The sequence below is a fragment of the Protopterus annectens genome, chromosome 2.part2 (assembly GCF_019279795.1).
Source record: "Protopterus annectens isolate FY-2018-M chromosome 2.part2, PAN1.0, whole genome shotgun sequence".
In the NCBI taxonomy this organism is placed as follows: domain Eukaryota; kingdom Metazoa; phylum Chordata; order Ceratodontiformes; family Protopteridae; genus Protopterus; species Protopterus annectens.
In genome coordinates, this window is record NC_056730.1 from 730,121,701 (window position 1) to 730,145,121 (window position 23,421).

Consider the following 23,421-nt stretch of genomic DNA (forward strand, 5'->3'; position numbering starts at 1 on the left):
AAAATATTCAGTTTTTGGACAAACCACTGATGATTGAAGTCAGTAACTAATGAAAGGTATTTGATTTTCAGACTTTATATCCTTTGGAAAATGCAGGTGAACACAAATCCTGTTGTAGCAACTTTCTTTTTTTTTCTAAAATCTTTATTGTGTTGTATTTAAACTTCACATAATGATAACAGGCAATTTTCAACAATACAAACAAAATAGATATAAATAGTAAAAGTTGGTTAACACATTCAAATGCAATACTAATCTAAAAAAACTATGTTCAAAACGTGCTAATTGCCTAGCTTTATCTTCCTAATAAGAGGAGGAACTCATTATCTTTACAGCTTAGTATTTCTGGGAAAGATTTTTTTCTTTCAAATGGAAACCTATTGGTCCCAACTACATGACTTACTGCCTTTGGATGAAAATAAGCATGCACATCATTTATCAAGTCACACCACACATTTGCTTGGAAGAAACGTCTGCAGCTATATATTTATTATGCTAATCAGATGAAATTATGTATCGGATTAGTGCCAGATCAGTAGTTGATTCCAGTCAGACCAGTCAATAACAACCAAGATTATTCAGATGTGTGCAAATGGCAGAACCTGGAAGGAAGTGAAATCAACCAGGCCATAACAAACCACCACAGCCCCTGTAAATGCTCAACCAACACCAATGGCTGCAGGGTTCTACAACCAAACACCGAGAGTCCCCTGTCACCATTTAGCCAGATACCAGTTGCTGACGGGGAGCTACCACTTGCAGGACTTCCTGCTGTGGCCCCCAACCTGCTCGCTACACCATGGGGTAGATCACCCAGAGAAGGGTCGAGCTGCCCTAGCCTGCAGCCCTCCCCATGCCAAGCTCACTCCTTTGCAATTTTAGTCTTCCAAGTCTGCCTTTCTGCCACAGGAAGATGGCTTGTCCTGTATGCCATCTTTCCCCCCAAGCTCATCTGCCACCTTTGCGATTCCTTTAAGGTTCCTATATATACATTTGAAAGTGACAAGTGAGCTCTGTCACTTCTGTACAGTTCTGGTGAGCTGATATTAATTAGTGTGGTGCAGTACCCTACACCCTAGTTCACTTGCCTGCTGCCTAATGAATCTGTTGGTCAACTTCTTAGCCCTTTCCAGTGCTTTAAAGTTATTTGCTCCTTGCAGGGCTGGTCTTGGAATTATATCTGACCACACAAGCTTAATGATTGGCCACAATCTGTCTGATCTGCCTTGACCAGTGACAAATTCTATTTTTGAGGTACATCAATAGGCTACTTGTAACATTTTCCCCTATATGTACTATAATTAGACTTGGCTGATTTGATGACTCTGAATACTCTGTTAAGGCTGCCAGCAGGTACCTCCAGTACATCCCTCTCCTTCCAAGCCAGCAAACCCACATTACTTCCTCTTTGAAACCCAGGTTCCACCCCAATTCATCCAATTCTGTGTCCATATGGTACATAAAAGAATGCCTCAGAATCCACACCTCTGTCAGCTGCTTTATGATACCTGGAAAAGAGAATGCTGATTAGTCATCATGATCTGACAGATCTTCTGCATGTTTGCAATCTCTGACCTAAATGCATTATCTCAATTTCTGATGGCCCTTTGTGTGGGCATGTGATACAGCTCCTTTTCTGAAGGAATGAGCTGTTAACTTGCTAATGTCAAGACCCAGCCTTGCTATGGCTTTTTTCAGGACTGCCCTAAATTGGTAACTAGATAAGAGAGCACCATCTCTGTGATACAAGAATGGTGCAACTCCTGATATTTCTTAATCCGTCTAACTATATCCCACTCTGTATCCTTTGGGGGCTCAGGCTTCAGGCATAGTCCTTTTCCTAGCTAGTCTGTTTTACTGTTCCTCACATGAACCCCTACCTTGTCAGCCTCTAGCTTAATATAATTGACATAGGATCTACTATACTTACCCTCTGAAACTTGTTAACTGTTCTTAGTGATTTTAGAACACTGAACCACCAACTGTACTGGAGAGTGAATTATCAACTACTCAGGCATAAACACAGTTTGGGAACTTCATTTTCAACCTCTGTAGAAAACAGAAATGCTGGAATCTTCTGCTGGGATAACAGTATTCAGTTTAACCTTTCAAGGAACTGCTGCCAGTTAGACATAATGCTACACTTTCAGTGCATTACTATTAATCATGTGGCCACCATGAAAGCATCAGATGTACCACACCCATATATGTGGTGTCCTTTCCCACTTGGTACCAAGATATTCCCAAACCTGTGACATCTCGGGACCTTCACATTTATTTATTAATTTCTCTTCCCAGCATGTATAGACCCAGCAAAAGGATTTCATTCCAGGGTGTAGATCCAGTCCCAGGAGTTAATATGTCCGTGCCTGCTAAGCATAAACCCGGCCAGTCCTTTATCCTGTTATCTAGTTTACCCCATAATCTGACCTTAATGCACACCTACTAAAGCTGAGTGGCATAATGTAAAGCTCCTGAATCACTTTTTTACATGCAACTCAGTAAAGCATGTGAATTATGCACGATGAGATGCACGTCAACTAAATATTTCATCTTGTTTCAATCTGCAAACTTTCCCACTGCTGACCACTAGCCATACACTGCAACAAAAAGCTGATTACTGCCTTATCAAGCCTTCCTTAATACCCATCTGGCTACTTTCTCTACCCTTGTTTAGGTCTGATGAAATATGAATGCGGCTGTCACCAACCATGACAGTAGCTCCAGAGGCAATAAAACTGTTATTGAAACCGTCTCATATATTCATAGCTGATTACTAGGCTAATGTTGCAAGTGACTTTACAGGGCTAGCCAATAGTATCCAGGGTATGACAATATTAAAATCTTAATTTTCCAGATGTGGGATGGGGTAGTATCAAGGTAGTAGGTATATGGATGTTGGGGCCTTGAGTAATTTTACAGACTGTCTCTGTCCATAAGAGATGTGGGCAGTAACCCAGAAGTGAATTTATGTTTCCCCATCCATTTATCCAAATTCTTTTTGAAGAAAGTGAGGGATGGGTTTTATTTTATGAAGATGGGAAGTTTATTCCAATGACAAGGTAGCCTTTGGGATACAAATCTGTCTCTCCAGCAAGTTCTGTCAGAGTCACAAGTAAGATTCAGGTCCACTGAATGCTTAGCCCTCATATCTTGCAAATATGTAACATTTTCATCAGGGCTGGACCATAGAATGTTTTGTAGATCATGTGTAAGTTACCTCTTAATAAATTATATGAGATGGAGTAAAGGGATAGGGCCTTTAGTCGGTCCACATAAGATCTGTGTCTCATGCTTTGCATTTCTCAGTGAGAAACCTCTGGGTCCAATCCAGTTGGTGTAAGTGGCTGGTTAGGTAAATACAGAGGGGAGTATTCTTCTCAATTATGGGCCTAATGAGGGCCAAGTACAATGTCACTAAGACTTCCTTTGACCTTGATGCCATGCCTTTATTTATTAGTTGAGCCACACAGAAGGATTTCCTCATTACCATAGCTACCTGGAGGTCAAAGTTTAGGTTAGTATCATAGGATCATAGGAAGTTACTAGGCTAAAGGCCCTAGGGCCCTTGCAAGCCTAACCAAGTACAACCCCTGCCCCCAAGAATATTAAGGTATTAAGCGGAACTAAGTCAACAAGACCTGATCCTACCCAAGAGGGACACAGGTGAAATTCCTGGGGTGAATTTGCGGTTTCCCATCCAATCATCCAAATTACACTTAAATAGGGTCAACGAGGGGCTCTGCTTTACCTGAATTGGAAGTTTGTTCCAGAGGAGAGGTAACCTCTGTGAGACATATCTGTCCCTCCAGGAAGTCCTGCTGATGTCACATACTAGGTGGAGTTCCCTAGAGCGAGTGCATCCTATACCATTTGATTTATGAATGTGCAGCATTTCCATTAGAGCAGGATCTGTGATTGTTTTGTATCCAAGGAAGAGATCACCTCTGAGTAGTCTGTAAGACACAGAGTATAATGACAGTGATTTCAGTCTGTCAACATATGACACTTGCTGAAGACCCTTACTCATGAGGTGGGTGACATAGAAAGCCTTTCTTACCACTGTGGAGACATGGTGGTCAAAGGAAAGGTTGTTGTCAACCTGTGTGCCCAAATCTCTCACCACTGATTGCATGCTTAGGGTGTTAATGTTAATGTGGTATTAACAAAGGGGATGATAATGCATTTTTTTTGCATTGAGTTTTAGACCATGATTTTGGCACCACTTGTTTGTCTGTGTAAGTCCCTCTTATAGGATGTTGACATTGTTTGGGGACACAATGACTGCAACCAGTTTGCAATCATCAGCAAACTTTGTCAGCCATATGCCTTTTGTTTTATCCTGTAAATCCAAGAAGTAGATTACAAACAATAGGGACCCCAGCACAGATCCTTGTGGAACACCACTGGTTATGGGTTTGTTGGTGGAGGCAGAGTTACTTACTTTAACTGTGTCCATTCTATCAGTGAGAGTGAGCCAGTTTGCAACCCATCTGACAATATACAGGTTGATCTCTAGCTGGGTGTTTATCAGTGATGCCTGAGTGAGGAATAGTGTCAAAGGCCTTGGCCAGGGACTCCATATGCATGGATTTGCCTTCATCCAGGGCTTTGGTGACTGTCTGAAAGAAGTCCACCAAGTTCAAGAGACAGGATCTCTGTTTAACGAAGCCAAACTGGGTCGGGTCAGGCATTTGCAGGTCTTCTATATCTTTGTTGACAAGGTCCATAATTATTCTTTCCATAGCCTTGCACATTAGGCTGGTCAGACATATGGGTCCATAGTTCCCAGGGTCTGTGGAAGCACCTCCTTTATGTAACAGGATGACGGTTGCCGTTTTCCATTCAGCAGGTACAAAACCAGTTCTTAGACTGTGGTTAAAAAGAGTACCCAGTGGTGCAGCTAGTTTCTGTTATAATCCATTTAGAACTCCTGGGATATTATCAGGTCCCAAAGAGACTGTGTTTTTGGCTTTGGAGAGAGCATTTACAACTTGTTCCTTGGAGTTACTAGGTGGAGGACAGGTGATAGGGATGCTTTGTGGGGATATGCGGTGGGACGGGTTCACGGAACCTCTCAGCTAGCAGGTTGGCTATTTCTGCAGGTTCAATATATGTGGTGCCATTAACGACCAGTTCTGCACAGATCTGGGTTTTTCATTTAAGGTTTCTGTTGTAGCTTATGGTTATCCTTAGTGAAGGAGGCTAATTTGGATTCATAGTTTGCTTTAGAATGCCTTATGAGGTGTCTTGTTTGTTTGTTTAAGCCAAAGAGGGAATGCTTCAAATTCAGAGACCATTCCTTCCTGCTCTTGGACAGCAGTTTCTTTTTCTTATTGTATAGCCTGTTAATGGCAGAAGTCCACCAGACAGGCTTATTCTTTCTTGAGGATCGTGTTTTGATCCTATCGGGTACGGCTGAGTCAATGCATTTTTATAGATGCTTATACAAGGAAATGGTGTAAATCCCATTATAAGCGTCCATGCCATCAGTGAGGTAAGGGCTAGGAATCCATTAATCCAGTCACATATTAGGTTGTAATTGTCTTTGGAGAAGAGTTTTAGTTTAGTTGCTGCTAATGGGGGGTTCAGATGTTATTGTTACTTTTAATGAGAATGATTTATGATCAGACCTCACTAGAGAGGGCCGCACACATGGGATGGTGCAGTGATCACCCATGTTAGTGAGTACCAGATCCAGAATGTTTGGGCCCCTTGTGGGGCTGTCAACCAACTGGTCCAAGGCACTGGAGGTGATGAAGCCCAAGAACCTTTGGGCAAGTGTGTTAGTACAAATATAATTTACCCAATCTAGGGATGGGTAGCTAAAGTCACCTAAACCAGGGTATTTAGTTGCATCTTGAGTGATTCAAGTAGAATCCTGGTTCATGGAGGGGGGTCCTATAACTGGCAATAACTTGGACAGGGGTTTTACCTACAGTCAATTGGATGTGGATTAGTTCAAGGGAATCATTTTGTTTAAACAATCTAGAGATGTATTTATCTTTGATGAATATTGATACTCCACCTCGTTTAGTTATTGCACTTTCAGTTGAATGTGTAGAAGGTATTATATTATAATCCTGTATGGCTGGGGTGCTTTCCACAGCCTTAAACCAAGTCTCTGTGACTGCACAGATGTCAGCATCTTCTAAGGTGAGGGCTTCTTCCAGTGAGTGCAGTTTTAGGTTTAGTCTCCTAGCATTTAGCAGCATAACCTTGAGGTTGCTTTTTGAAGACATTTTTACATTGCGAATTTTGTTGTTGTGACATTGCCTAAAAAGGCACTATGGGGGAGGCAAGAGCCTTAGCTATTAACCAAAATCCCAGAGGTGACAGATGAAGACTATCTCTGGCAAAGCAGCATGGTCTATCAACCATGTCATTCCAGGCTGACAGGTACTGGATTCCCTTAGAATGACACCAGAAACTAAGTCAATTGTTGAAGTCAATCATTTTTTGTTTATATTGTGGTATCATCTTAGGTGAAGGTAGTATGCTGCTAGGGACATACCTGCCTGAGACGCATATTCAGAGAGCTCAGTCATGTCTCTCTTCATACAGTCCAGTGAGGTACATCTCAAGTCATTCACATAAGCATGAAATATGTCAGAGTCATAATAGTACTTGCTGTGGAGAGACTTGAGTGCATGTGTGATCTGGCAGATCCTGGCACCTAACAGACAGTTGACCATAACCTTCTCCTTGTTCAGCCTGGTGAGTGGGACATCTGTGTGTACTACTAAAGAGTTGCGTATAACCAGAACATTTGGTTTAGATGTGCTTTGCCTTGGGGCTTGTTTGGTGAGACACTTGTGCTTGTGGTTTTATGTGTATTAAGTGCTGTAGGTACTGTATTTGGTGTAGCATGCTTGTGTTTTGGAGGGTTCTGATGTTTAGGTAAATTTCTGGTGAGTACCTCCAAGTATTATGGTTTATGTGTTGAGAGCATGGTTTGTGCAGGAGGTGTATGTGGGCTGACAACCTGTTCAATGTCACTGTTCTGTAAACAAGAGAGCAAGGATTCCAAATTCTTAGTGTATATGCATCTCTCACAAATCAAGCTTGAGTGGTTTATGAGTAGTAGCTTGTCAGTGTACATAATGCAATTGCTACACTGCCTCAGGATATCCATGTCAATCAGGCTGGCAGGAGAAATGGAGGAGAACTGACCATCCATAAAACTAGGTGTAAATTTGCTTACTTTAATGAGGAAGGATATGGTTTAATTGGAGGTTTGATGCTGGGTCTATACTATTGGAGCTCTCAAGGGAGACGAGGCTATTAGGGATTAGGAGATTTCAGTTAAAGTGCAAATCCTGTAGAAAGCCCAGCTGAGGTGCTGTCCGAGCAGCTAAGTGCAATTTGAGGAACTCCTCAGTTGGAGCATGGGCTGCTAATAAAAGAAATCTACTTTAGCTTTTGTGTCTATAACTGCCAGTGGTTACCTCCACTACGCTGTGCTGTGTGAAGCTGTGCTATGTGCAAACTGATGCCTCGGATTGCTCAGATGAAGATAGTAGAGCAGTGGCTGGTTGCCAAACTCCGTGGAGCTGTGTTAAAACAGGCACACTGTCAATCTGTGTCCCTAGGTCCCTCACCACTGGGTCTACTTTTACAGGTGTGCTATCAATATTATAATTTGCTGGGATATCTGATGTACTGAATAGTATGATTATGCATTGTTAGCATTTAGTCTCAGACCATGGTTCAGGCACCAGTCATTTGTCATTTTTAGGCCTGTTTGTAGGATGTCAGCATCATTTGAGGATTCAGTGATTGCTCCCGGCTTATAGTCATTGGCGAAATTGGTGAGCCAGAGGTCTTCAGTAATGGCCTTCACCTCAGAGAAGTATATGTGAAACAGGAATGGTCCCAACACCAGGCCCTGTGGGACACCACTAGTAAAAGGTTTCGTATCAGAAGTGATTTTGCCTGTCTGGACAACATGTGTCCTGTTAGTGAGCCAGTTTGCTATCCACCTGATGATGTATGGATTTATGCCTAATGCCGTACGTTTATCTATGATCCCCAAGTGGGGGATTGTGTCAAAAGCTTTGGCCAGGTCTAGATAAGTGGTGTGCACTGTTTTTCCCCTCATCCATGGCCCTGGTGACTGTCAAAAAATTCCACCAGATTGAGCAGGCAAGCCCTCCCTTTGACAAAGCCAAACTGGGTCTGTTCCAGTGTTTGGAGATTTCCTATGTTGTCATTGATCAGGTCAATGATAATTCTCTCCATGGCCTTGCAGATGAGTGGTCAAGCTTACAGGTTTGTAGTTCCTTAAGTCAGTTGTTGGGCCCCCTTTATGCAGAGGAATGACTGCTGCAGTCCTCCATTTCTCTGGGACAAAGCCTGTCTGGATGCTATGGTTAAAGAAGGTTTCTAGCAGCCCTTATAGATTCTGTTTTATCCTATTTAAGAAGCATCCTGGAAAGTTGTTTTTACCCATGGAGGCTGTGTTTTTGGCTTTAGCAAGTGCAGTAAGGACCTGTTCCCTCATAATTACTGGCAGGAAATGGTTGCATGTATTTTTCTGGATGTTGCAGGAGGTGATGGGTGGGGGAGAAGTTTGAGCTGAACTTGCCAGCCAGCAGGTTTACTATAGTTTCAGGCTGTGTGTAAGTGTTGCTGTCCATGATTAGCCTGGCATATTGCTGAGTATTTCCCCTGATATTATGAACATAATTAAAAAAAAAGCCTTGTGGTTATCTTTCACCTGGGAGGCTATCTTTGCCACATAGTTTGCTTTGGCAGATTTGGCCAGCTCTCTAAACTGTGTGTTTAGACTGGTGAGTGTCTTTTTGTACCATTTTGTCAGTTCCTTCTTGGCTTTGAAGAGGATTTGTTTTCTTTTGTTGAACAGCCAGTTTATGCTACAGGTCCACCAGGGTGATAATTTTTTTTATTTTTGTGATCCCACCAAGAAAATAAGGGCCACATGACATGGGAATTAAGCTTCAGCAATGTTAATTCATACTGCTACCCTGCATTTTTTGAGTTAACTACTCAAACTATAAGGAAAAAACAATTTTAAGTTTGCATTCCCTTCTGAAAGTCTCTATGATGCATTGCATTGCTGTAAGCTTCTACCTTCAGAAGTAAAAAAATGAATCATTCATTTGCTACAGCTTGCTAAAGGCAGGAATTATTATTACTACTACTTCAGATACCATTCCAAATGAGAACCATGGTTTCAACTTACTGATTTGCAAAATCCAATCACTACAAAGTACAACTATTCTTGCCCACTGATCTGCTGCTACCATACACTGAAATGTAATTTATTTGCTTAAAATACTCCTTATGGTGTCAGCTTTATTTACTGACCCAGTTGTTAACAAAAAAAAATAGGTGAGCAGATCATTAAAATGTTTATAGCCCCGACCCATGCTCCATAAAGAGCTCCAAATAAGTATTTAGAGAATAATACACATGTGATTCAAAGATGTTGACAATTTATCTTAACGCACTTCTAGACAATATATCTAGAACAACATTTACCATACAATAAGGTTAACAGTTTACCCAGCAAGTCCCAAACTGCATGACAACACAGAGTTATACAGCCAAGTTGGGTTGGGAAGTTGGTAAAATGGTTAAGGTGTTTACCTCCAAGACACAACATATGGGGTTTGATTCTCACCCTTGAGGAGAAACTGGCTAGGCTTAAAATAGCGCTAAGACAGGACCTGCAAACAAACTGGAACCAACACGTTTAGCAGTCACGAAAAAACCCTTCGCCACCAGGAAAACTAGTCCAGGAACGTTTATTGTAGAACACAGCTAACACAAGCAAAAGCTTAGAGCCAAAGACATATAACACGTAAACGCCTTAATCCATAAAACATAAGACACCATGCGTTTTCGTCAACTTCTTGACTTCATCAGACAACCAGTACATCAAATTAACTTCATTTATATACCCATTATCACCAATTAATTAATTAAAAATTTCAAAAGTTTAAAGGTACATCATGATTTACAAAAGGTGAAAATATCATTTAAAAACCCCAAAAACACATATTAATAAAACATATAACTACCAATGAATATTCTTAAAAAATATTTATAAAAAATATTCTTGAAAAATATATTTTTACATGTTTCTGTAAGAATTTCGAAAAGTTATTAAGAAAAGCTTGCAAACTTTTATATGTATCCTCTTTCGATAGTTACTATATCTTACAGGTGTAAAATCAATTCAACTACAAAAATATTATAAATATTGTATAAAAGTGTATTATATAAAAATGCATAAATATTAATTAAATAAATATTCTTATATAATAAACTTTAAAAATTTGCAATAATGTTAAAATGTTGAGGTTATTGTTAATTCATTTCTCATAAATTCATTAGTTTGAGCCCGTATCCAGTGTTATGGAGCCCTCTTGTGGTCATATAGGGTTATTACCACGAAATACAATTTCTTCCTACAACTTAGCAGCTCTTAATTTGAGTAGTGGTAATATAGATATATTGTCATTAAGCCCTGGAAATTTATCCGCATTTAGGGCCACTTGCCACCACAGTTCCCTATATTCGATTCTAGTTTCCCACGGCCCCCTCTAACACCCTGTTGAATGCTTTCTATTACTAGGAATTTGAATTTATATTCCTTACATGTTTTACTGTGCTTATATAGAGCATTACTTTCCTTCTTTATAGATATTTCATTATATATAATATATTATATTATATATAAATTCAAATTCCTAGTAATAGAAAGCATTCAACAGGATGTTAGTGGGGGCCCGTGGGAAACTAGAATCGAATATAGGGAACTGTGGCAAATGCGGATACATTTCCAGGGCTTAATGACAATATATCTATATTACCACTACTCAAATTAAGAGCTGCTAAGTAACCCTATATGACCACAAGAGGGCTTCATAACACTGGATACGGGCTCAAACTAATGAATTTATGAGAAATGAATGAACAATAACCTCAACATTTTAACATTATTGCACATTTTTAAAGTTTATTATATAAGAATATTTATTTAATTAATATTTATGCATTTTTTATATAATACACTTTTATATAAAATTTATAATATTTTTGTAGTTGAATTGATTTTACACCTGTAAGATATAGTAACTATCAAAAGAGGATACATATAAAAGTTTACAAGCTTTTCTTAATAACTTTTCGAAATTCTTACAGAAACATGTAAAAATATATTTTTCAAGAATATTTTTTATAAATATTTTTTATGAATATTCATTGGTAGTTATATGTTTTATTAATATGTGTTTTTGGGGTTTTTAAATGATATTTTCACCTTTTGTAAATCATGATGTACCTTTAAACTTTTGAAATTTTTAATTAATTAATTGGTGATAATGGGTATATAAATGAAGTTAATTTGATGTACTGGTTGTCTGATGAAGTCAAGAAGTTGACGAAAACGCATGGTGTCTTATGTTTTATGGATTAAGGCGTTTACGCGTTATATGTCTTTGGCTCTAAGCTTTTGCTTGTGTTAGCTGTGTTCTACAATAAACGTTCCTGGACTGGTTTTCCTGGTGGCGAAGGTTTTTTTCGTGACTGCTAAACATGTTGGTTTAGGCTTAAAATAGCCTGCAAGAGCAGCTACCTTAGTACTTACCTATGAAAACCACCAAAAAAGATGTTAAAAAACTTTACATTGTTAATCCTAGAGATCCCAGTTTCTATGCCCTACCAAAGATACACAAAAATCTTGTTGACCCCCCTGGCCGCCCTATAGTTTCCTGCTGCGGTTGCTTTCTTGAACACATTGGTATATTATTGGACTGTATTCTTAAGAAAGAATTGGTCCATGTTTCTTCACATATTAGGAATACTAATGATTTTTGTATTAAAATCAAGAATATGCTATGGGACAGAACATTTTATTGGGCCACGGTGGATGTAAAGGCACTTTATACAAGTATAAAGAAAAAATGGGGTTTGGAAGCCATTCAAAACATAATGGGGGAGGGCCCACGCACTTCATATATTATTTCATTGCTAGAATTTGCATTAACTCACAATTATTTTTGTTGTGAAGATAAGATATTCTTGCAAAAAGAAGGTACCGCAATGGGTGCGAATTTTGCCCCCAGTTATGCGATACTGTTTATGTCCTTTTTTGAGACTACTTTTCTATATAGGCTTAAGTTTTTTCAGAATAATGTTGTGCTCTACTATAGATATATTGATGACTTGATCTTTGTATGTACTGGCAGTACTACTGAATTTGAGGGCTTTATTGCTAGTCTACATGAGAACAAATTTGGTCTTGAATTCACTTATGTTCTGAATAGAAGCACTATTCAGTTCTTAGATATTTTGCTATATGTGGATTCTTACAATAGAGTACAATATAGACCATATAGAAAAGCTACTGCAACTAACAACTTTCTTCATGCCACGAGTGCGCATCCAAGACATTTGATTGAAGCATTACCCTATGGCGAATTTAAGCATGCGTTTGAGCATACTTCTGAAACTGATTTGTTAGACTTTGAATTCAGGATGGTCACAAATAGACTCTTGGAAAGGGGCTATTCGGAAATCTCAATAAAGAATAGCAGTAATAGATTGCTTAATCCTGATTCTTTCATTAGAAAGACTGATTTATTCTATCAGTACAGGGAGAATAGATCTGTTCTGAATGAAGAGAATAGAATCTTTTTTGTTAGTAAATATTCTCCCTTTTCTCCTTTTCTTAAAGAAATAGTAGATTTTCTTTGGCCTTTTGTTTATCATAATGATGAAATTGGCCATCTATTTCCTAATAAGGTTTGTTTTTCATTTGGTAGATATGCAAACTTGAAAGAAAAATTAAAATTTAAATCACACATTAAGTCAAATATGTTAAATGTTTGTTCATCAGTCAAGGGTATGTTTAAATGTGGAAAATGTCGAATTTGTTCAAATGTTAGGAATTTAACAGGAAACTGCATTAATTGCATCAAATACCAAGCTTTGGATACTTTTCATTGTAGATCTTGTGGGGTGGTTTATATTATAGGTTGTGGGTGCAATCCACCGAAATATTATATAGGACAAACCAAACGCCAGCTGAAGTTAAGAATTATGGAACATATGGGTGACATTAGAAATGGGAGAATGGAAAGTCCAGTTTCCGAACATTTTAATATGTTACACAATGGAAAGCTGGATTCCTTCTTTTTCTGTGCTTTGGCTAGACCTGGTAGTTATACTAATGGTAATTTCCTATATAAATTGTTAAAATTGGAAAGTATGTTTATTCTTAATTTTGGCACTTTAAAACCCAAAGGTTTAAATTTAGAAAATAATCTAACTATTTAAAATAATTTGCTACATTATCTACATGTTTAATTATGTCCTAAGCTGTTTTTTAGTATGTGCCTTAGTAAGTTTTTTTCCTCTGTGTATGGCCCTTTTATTCTGTCTCTGATGCATTAGTATGATTATCTAATTAACTAATTATGCAAATATGTATAAAATGATGCATGTGTTTGTGAATGTTTATTCCTTTGAAGGCTGTGGAAGCCGAGGTACCAGAATAAATTCTGCGTGCATTTGTGCATCTTGTTCCTGCTCTTTTTTGGTGGTTTTCGTGTACTACTTGTTTTATTTAGTTGTGCTGTGTACTTACCTATGAACTTGCGAAGTAGATTCCCCCAAGTAAATGCTAGATTGACCCCCAAGGGCGCCCGCAGGCAGGTGCAAGGGGGTGTACTTGCACCCCCCTGGAATCGGCTGACTATTTAATCTTCTTTTAGTTTAAAATTAAAAAAAAAATGTTTATTTTCAGGGCGTTCTTCTTTAAGAACGCCCTTCAAGTCCAGGCACAGATGCGTGCTGACATCATCGCACAGGGCACACATTTTCAGTTTTACGAGCGGGAACTGAAACAAACAGTTTCAGGTTTGTGAGCAGGAACTGAAACAGACGGTTTCAGGTTTGCAATGGGTTTACCTTAGCTGCGAGGAGGAGGACTGAAGATGGAGTCAGATCAGCGAGCAGTGAAACGGAGCTATGATGGGTTTACTTTAGCTGAGGACTTCACGGGAGATAACAGGGACGCTTGTCAGAGTGAGTAAGGTGTGTGTGTGTGTGTGTGTGTGTGTGTGTGTGTGTGTGTGTGTGTGTGTGTGTGTGTGTGTGTGCATTCCTTTAGTTACAAATATCTTTCAGTTTTGTGCTTATAGACCTTTTTTCTTCACTTGTATACAGAACTCTGTCACACTCTTGCTTGCAGTAATGCAGTTGTGAAATCTATTTCTTCTTTTACCATGATCTATCAGTACATTAATTAAATACAGCAATATATTTAAAGACAGAAATACTGCAGTTATGCATTCACATCTGTCTCTTTACTGAAAGTATTATATTGCTTCAGATAATTCTCCATAACTTTCTATTAATTATTTCCTCTCTCTCTCTCTCTCTCTATATATATATATATATATATATATATTGTTGAAATCAGTTAAACACAGTATTAGTATACCAGAAGTCTAGGTCAACCTCTATAATTGCCATTCCTGCTGTCTCATTTTATAGAACACTGTGGCCTCAGTTGCAATGAGAAGAAATGAAACAATTCTTGTTTATCTGTAATTCTCACTTTTGCCATTTATATCTAAGTATGCCATTTTAATTTTTAAGTAAGTGTATTCATTGCCTTATTTGTTTAACCATGCATTTATTCAAACAATACTATCTGCATTCTCATAACTTGTTAATCTCCCATTTACTGTCAGTATTAAGCAAAAGTAGATAACTTTGGTGGAATGTTTTCTTAAAATATTTATGCTTTACATTTAAGTCTATAAATTTACTTCAGCATGAATGTGCAGTCACAGAACAATGTTGCAAGTTATGGAAGTTTTAATTCCCTAAGCTGTTCAAAAGTGAACTTAATAGTTTTCAATTCTAAATATATAAGGTGCTGATTTAAAAATGTATGCATAACTAATAATATTGTTTATATTTCTGTGAAGCATGTGCTGGATGTGTACCTCACAATGCTGCACCCCTACCATTCCCCCACGTCTATTCTGACAAAGATATGGTATCTGACTAACTTCAGCCATGTTGTATGTGCAGTTACATATTTGAAAAGAAAGGACTTTGTCATTCAACTAATGCATTTGTAAATAATTCATGGCATACATAAAAATTCTGCTTCTAATATTAGTAGTACCTTAGTTAACATTATAATAAATTAAAGTATGGAAATTCAAACAGTTTCTTTTATTTTTTCTTCCTGCCTACAGAGTTGGAAAACTAGTTGTTAAGAGTACTTATGCAAATGTATACCTGTGCTTTTCTGACATGTATATGCATAATATTATTTTACAAATATGCATCTTACATTTTTCTTTGTACAGTCAGTGTAATCTTATAAGCATTACATATGTCTATGCTGATGTACTTCTGTATATGTTATGTTTTTGTAGCATTATAATAACAGTGTAGATAAATTAATGCAGGTGCACATTTTTCTTCAATCAAATACTCTGATAAAGTCATGTCCTTAAATGTTTTACCCATGTTAAATATGCCCCCCCCCCAAATATTTATACTCACTATAGGACTCTGGTCTTCCTGACTACCTGGTTTACCCTCTCAGCCAGATGTTCTTCATACATTTCTTCTGGTCATTGTACCTGTCACAATTCTACTGACCAGAGCCGGTAATTCTTGTGAGGGTCTCCAGTAACTCATCCAAGTCCTGCCAGCTATCTATTTTCTTCTAAAAAAATGCCTTTAGTGATCAACTTGATCATTTCCAGATATGACTCCTTCAGAAGATAGAGCATGATTTTTGTTTCTTTATCAGACCAGCTTGGAGTGCTGCTTTGTGCCTGAACAGGTACTGCCATGGCTAGAAGGGCCAGTACCAGAGTAAAGACAGTATGAATAGAGCGGTTTACCATTGAAATGCCGATCTGACTATGTGCGACCCAACTTGCGCAAAGGCTGAAGAGCGACTGTCACCACTGTCGAATCCAATTGTGCAAACGGCAGATCCTCGCCCCTGTGTGAGCCATGGTAGCATGGGTGTGGAGGTGTTGTGCGGCCAGTAATGTCGAACGTCGAATGCCCGTCGGTGGTGAACAATTTTCGCGGTTTCGGTTCGTGTAAATACATCGCAGACGTGGCCGTTCGACTAAGTGCGATCGCTATTTCAATAGTAAACCGAATAGAGCTATGGTTCAAGGTTTTAGAACCACTCTGCCTAGGGTGTGGCAATACCATAACCAAACTTAGATAACCAGCAAGGGCATTACAGTAGCTATTCTTGCTATTGGCAAGTTTGGTGTAACCAAAAATACTTTGTCATAGACATGTTATTTTAAAGGAATACATTCTAATTTAAATTATATTGTGCATACAAAAAAATGCAAAACTAATTTCCATTACATAATAATTATAATTGCCAGTGCTTGCCTTAACTATCTTTTTTGTAAGCATAAAACCGGAGTATTATAGTTTCCTTCATTGTTGCATCACTGATATATATATTTTTCTTTTTTTGTGAGGTATTGTTACATAAATACATCTATGTGGTTGACAAGCAGTAGCTATAAAGTTTTTAGTGAGCAGAAATGGCAAGGTATGTCACAGGAGAACAGATGGGCAGAGATTACACTGTATTACTGTGATAACTATAATGCATAAGACTCCATTTAATTTTATCTGAATATTTTCCTTATCAGCTTAACTGAGCATATCTGTAGCATCATGCTAAGAAAGGAGTGAAAGTACTGCAGATGGCTGCAGACTCCTCAGCCATTCACAGTGCATTCACTGTAGTCAAAATCCATGTTCATGAGCTTTAGACCATTTCACGTCAAAAAGTATCCATACACATTCATGTATTACTGCAAAATAGTCTAACAACACAGATGAAATTACTTCTGCATACAGTTGCTCATTCATTATTTTCTAATGACAGATCATCCCATAACAATATAGTCTTTCTTTATTTTTTATCAAAACACTTTTCTTCCCCTTTACCTCCCATGAATTATTAATATATAATGTTGAGCTAGTTTACAGAATGATGCATTTGCCTGAGATTCATCGTGTTTATATTAGTAGCCCTTAATATTAGTTTATCAGTTGGCTCAAAGAAAAAAAAAGAAAATATTTCTTGAAAAACAAATTGCACAGACAACTGTTTGTAGGCATGGTACTCTGCTTAGCTCCACATTTTTATTGTACCTGCTTCAAATAAAGTATAAAAGTAGCTGCATATTACATACCTCATTCCATTGCAAGAGAAATTCTGTGGCATCTTTCAATAGGGCTCATTGCAAAACAACATGGATTATGTGAACTCTCAAAGCAGTATGTACTGCAATGAATAAAACCTTATTACCAGATACATCATGTGCTAGTACAGGTCTGTTAATTAATAACTATGTTCAGCAAATTCTGTTTTTCAAGAAAATGTAGAAAAGCTACATCAGAGATAAGCCATTTTGTCTAGAATGTGCAGTTCCTTTTTTAGAATAGAAATCTGTATTTTAAGGGCCTATGGCAAAAAAATGACTAAAACAGACTGAATAGAATTTCAGTAACTATGAGGATGGTGATAAACTGCATCTATACAAGCCATTTGGCCTTTGGGCTTACTCTGTGTGGTAGGTTCGATAAACTGAAGAATAAATTAAATTTTAGACTTTGCCTATAATAAAGTAAACACTTAAGATAATAAAAAAATCAGTCGAAAAAACATAAAATAAGCTGCAGCAGATGCTGCTAGTAGTCAGAATGAGAAACATTTTTTTTTCCTTTATAGCTTAATTGAGGGGTTGACCAGCATTCAGGAGATGGTACACAATGTCTTCATGTTCATCCACAGATATCTGAAAAAGAATATGTAAGTTGGCAGTCTTTTAATTGCCTTTGACATTAAATGGTGACATTTTAATGTTTAATTCCTGCTAATGGATTACCATATGAAAAGACTGTTGACCTTGGTTGCTTCTGTTCTTCATAAAATCTGTGGTTTCTGTATTTTAGTGCCCTTGCAAAGCCAGTAGTGGATTGATGCAGTGGTAGCATTGTTGCCTGACAGCTACATGTTCTCTGGTTTGATTCTTGGCTGGGGTGCCTTACCTACTAAAAGTTAGCTTTTGTTCCAAATCAGACTTTCCTGGTTAACAAATGTTAAAAAATGACACGCATTTGAATATCAGACTTCATATTCTTCAGAAAGTGCATGGTAACACAAAAGCTTTTATTCTAGCAATTTTCTAAGTGTATAAGATGGTTATTTGAAATTTGTTCCTATTTTTGGGACTGTATTCCCCCATTATTGACTTCATCCAGGTTTTGTGCTAAGGTTGAGAGCTATGGTAAGAACTGAATATGTTTGGGGGCTATATTCCCCCATTACTAGCTTTGTCCGGTTGTTTTTGCTAAGAGGTTGATGAGAGCTATGTTGAGAACTGAATTCACTGAATGTTTGGGGGCTGTATTCACCCATTATTGGCTTTGTTCAGGTGTTTTGTGCTAAGAGGTTGACAGCTGTGCTATGGTGAGAACTGGATTCACTAGATGGTAGCCATTTAAGTTTCCATCTTCCTCTTTAACAAAACAGCTTATTTGGCATAGTGGTATGTTGCTCTGTTTTGCACAGGGTCCCCTGGGTTCAAGATGTGGCAGTGAAATGTATGGTGGTAACGCAGCATTTTATTCTAGCAACTTTCCAACATTATACAAGCAATGTTTAAAATGTGTCCCTGGTTTTTGTCCCCCCCCCCCAATAAATTTTGGCTTTTTCCAGATTTCTTGTGCTGCAAAGTTCAGAGATACAGCTGAGTGTCGAGTAGATTTTACAAGGGGCTGAGAGCTGTAGGGGAACAAAAATTTAGTGCTGCTTATGCTTAGTCTGCTTGCATTGTTAATAACACAACAGGTTGCTTTTGATGCTCATGGTTGTGGGTTCTACTCCCACAGTAGATAGATGCATTGCTGATACTGTACTGTGTTATAAAAGGGGTGGATGCTGCAGTCCTTTTTGGCAAAGATACCTAGTAACTATGAACCTGTTATCAGTTTGCTATCCATTCCCTATTGTGGTATTACTAGCTTATCATTTTTTTAATACATGCAACATAGGCAATTTATTCTTCAAGGGCAAAAGGCACTTTATTGTAGATGAAACAATGACATATAAAGTTGTTTGTTAGCAGCAACCTCTTTATTAGTTACAGATTTCTTTAATGTGGATTTTACTACTTCAGAAATTGTGCATATTTACTGATACTGGTGGACTATAGAAGGCTGAGTAGACTTTTTATGATGGAAATGTTCTGAATTGGGCAGTTTTGTCATTTGGTGTATGCATTTTGTTTCATTGTTTACTGGAAAAATGCTCAAAACAATACATTTAAAATGCCCTCTAACAAGTGTACTATATTGTACAAGGAATATAATGTAATGCAGTCAGGAAGGTGTATCAAAGAGCATGTGTATGGTTCATGTTCAAGGGGCCTATGATTTTGAAAACAGCCCAAAGTTAATCTTTATCTGCCACTGGCAAAATGTATTTTCTTTGAATGTGGGTTTCAATGCTGTTTCAATGCATGTGAGTTTCAAGGGCAGAGAAGTTTTAATGCTAAGTCTATTTTCATTGTGAGACTGCATTGCTTTGCTTAACAGATATCTATTAGGGTTTGTGCTGTAAAATGCAAAATAAAACTTTCAAATGAAATCTAAATCATCGCAGAAGTAAAGCAGTATGCACATTACAGTGTTTATGGTAAATGGGGCAAAATAACCAAGGAATGAGACATTGGAATGGCTGCAGGGGGGGAGGCTCCATTCGACCATGATTTTGTGAGGGGGGGTAGCAAACTCAGACAGCCCCGGTTGAACTATACCTCTCAGTTGTCCATATTTTTGCAGAATGAATAGATATTTGCTTCTTATTTTTGGTTTGTTCCTCATACAATTTGTGATTTTCTAGCAAATAATTTAGGAATGAAGTCACTAAATGACAGACATTGAGTTTCAGATGTCATAACCTTCAGAAAAATGTATGCTAATGCAAGACCTGTTATTCTATCACTTGTCTTAAGTTTATACAAGAGCAATTTTTAGTAGTGTTTGTGTGTTCCCCCAATATTTGTCCTTGTCCAGATTTCCTGCATTAAGAGGTTGAGAGGTATGTGCAAATCGCTTTGTAGAATTAGGAATATCTAAACCTCTCCATTGTCCCCAATTTTGGCTCAAAATGTTGCTCTCCCCTAATAATCCCTCCTCAAAATGGAAATTTTGGAAGAAAACTTGATTGAAGTCTCCTAGAATAATGGTGTTGGCTTAATGCATAGGGACACCATATTAGTTAGGTAGGAGATATGGACTGATGGGGTACATAGAGGGGACCTATAGTTAGGTATGACACAGTAAGGAGTTTTGTTAATGCTAAGTTGGATGTAGAGGAATTCCACGTCATTATCTCACCTAACAAGTCTGGAGATGAATTGTTCTTTAAGAATATGTAGATACCATCACCCTTTCATCTAAGGTGGTAGGCCTGAACTTGTGGCAGGTATTGAAATCCTGCATTAAAGGAGTGCTGTCATCAATCTTGAACTAGGTCTCTGTGATGATGCATATATAGATGTTTTCCAGGGGAAGCAGTGCTTGTAAAGAGTGGACTTTTTAGCTTAGCCTCTGAAAAGGAAACTGGTTATTTTCTAATTCATGTAGCTATAAAATTCAGTATAAAAACTGTAAAAGTTTCTGAATGCAAACACTATTTATTAAAGCAGCATCACGGTAGGGAGTAGTTCAGTACAGAGAGATTCAACTATATACATAGCCATGAGTTCCTTTATACCTTTCTGTCAAAAACCAACACCATGGTCACACAGAGTATACAGTTGTAACTTTGAAAAAAATCTGTTTATGCATTTCTTGCACAAAGAAGTTGGTGTGTGTGTGTGTGTGTGTGTGTGTGTGTGTGTGTGTGTGTGTGTGTGTGTGTGTGTGTGTGTGTGTGTGTGTGTGTGTGTATGTATGTATGAGGGAGGTAGCATACCCCTCAGCTGTCCAGGTTTTTGCAGAATGTCCAGATTTTTGCCCCATATTCCTCCTAAAAAGGATTGAAGTTGCTAAATAATGAGACATTTCAGTTTTAGACGTCATATCATTAAGAAAAATGCATACTAACACAAATCCTGTTACTCTTGTAATTTTCTAAGTTTATGAGAGCCATATTTATAATCTGTCCCTATTTATTTTAGGCTTTGTCCAGATTTCTTGCACTAAGGTTGAGGCCTTGAGGGATGTTGTGGTATGTTTGTGTGAGAGAGAGAAAGTGAAATGCCCAAGTTAAAGTTAGCAGGTGGACTTTATTTTCAAGTGCATTTTCAAGGAACTGTGAGTTTTAAGGGAAGTGAAGTTTACTGCTGCTCATGCCAAGTCTATTTACAATGTGCAACTGTTTTGTTTAGCAAATGGTATCTCTATTGTGGTATAAAGTTTTAAAGCTATGTTAGCAGTACCACAAGTAGAATACTTGCATCTTAATGTAGAGGCTTGAGGTTCTATTCCTACAGCATGTACATTTGTATGCTGCAGTCCTGAGGATGTCCTCCTTTGGATGAGATGCCTAATAACTATGAACCTGTTTTTCAGCTTGCCATCCATTTTCTATTGCAATATACCAGCTTACCATTTTTTTAATTTAACATAGGCAATTTATTCTTTGACGGCAGCAGGCACTGAATTTGTAGACGAAACACTGAAATATACAGTTGTTTTCTAGCAACAACATCTTCATTAGTTTCAGATATCTTTAATGTGGAATTATTCAGATTACTTTTACTTCGGCAGAGACACTCAAACAACTGTTGCTGTATAATACAAGGGATATAATTCAATTATATATTATAATTAAGACAATCAGGTAAATCAAATAACTTTTGCATGGCCCTAACAGTGTGCAAGGAGCCTATTGCTTGAAAACAGTTCAAAGGTAAATAACCTGCCACTGGCCAGATGCATTTTCTTTGAATGTGGGTTTCAATGCTGTTTCATTGAATGTGAGTTTCAAAAGTAGAGCAGCTTTAATGCCAAGTCTGTTTTCAAAAGTAGAGAAGCTTTAATGCCAAGTCTGTTTTCAAAAGTAGAGAAGCTTTAATGCCAAGTCTGTTTTCAAAAGTAGAGAAGCTTTAATGCCAAGTCTGTTTTCATTGTAAGACTATTGCTTTGTTTAGGTTTAGTAAATGTCTGTGTTTGGGCTATAATGTTTGAAATAAAAGTTGTAAATTAAATTCAACTGCCCATAATCATTGTAGAACTAAAGCATAAAACAGTATGCACACAGATTTGAACAGTGTCTACAGCAAATGGGGAGAAATAGCCAAGTAATGGGACACTGGAATTGCTGTGTGGGCGGGGCTTGGGGTGGGTGGACTTGGGCGGGGCTGTGTTGGCAGGGGGCGGGGTGAGCCATGTGGGTGGGGCTCTGGGTTTGCACCCCCTGCAAAAAATCCTGCGGGCTCCCTTGTTGACCCCCCCCTTTTTTGGCCTGTCCCGCCCACGTTTGACTTTCTCATAACTCACTGATGGCCATAGTCAGTCAGTACTGCTAGATATTAGAGTTTCTTACTTCTAATCACACAGAAAATGCACACTGATGCAGTAAATCTGGTCCTGTTAACTTTTTTAAGTGCATTACATTTATATTGTTAAATTCTCCTGATTTTGGCTTTTGTCTCAACATTAAGTTTGGCTTTGCCCAGAATTCTTGAACCAAGTAGTTGAGAGATATGGTGTAACTTTCTACTTCAAGACATAGAGGACCTTCTATTAGTTTGGAGATTTTTTTTAATCATGTGCATATACATTTGCTTCTACCTGACTTAGCTTTCTTGTTTTGTATTACTAAATTCTTGCCACAAAAACCGATGTGAATATCCAAAGGCAAACACTTATATGTTAGTGTGTTTGCACATTTATGAAGTAACCTTACAAGAATATATACGTTAATAGGGATTGTTACAAAGGTTTTACACCCAAAGCATTTACAGTGCCCACAAATTACCAATATAACACTCTAAAACATTCCCAACAGAAATTGTATGTGGAAAGCCATAAAGCTTTTTTTCCCTTTTTTTTATAACTTGCATAATTGCTATCTGTTTTGTCTCTCCTCACCACCCCCCAAAACCTAATGTTGGTGGGGGGAAGGGATGAGAAACCCTAACAAGCTAACAAACCAGTTTTACTGTTTTTACAAAACCTTTGCAGTCATGACCCAAGATCATAGCATGAATTTAGCAGCTGAAATTAAGTCTTTTGCCTTTTTAGAAGTACTTCCACCTTCTTTATACAGGATTATGTCTCAAATCTGTTCTCTATTCCTCCAAGAAGCTTTTTAGTAATAAAAGATAAACATAATTTATCTGAGAAGTTAAAAGCCTG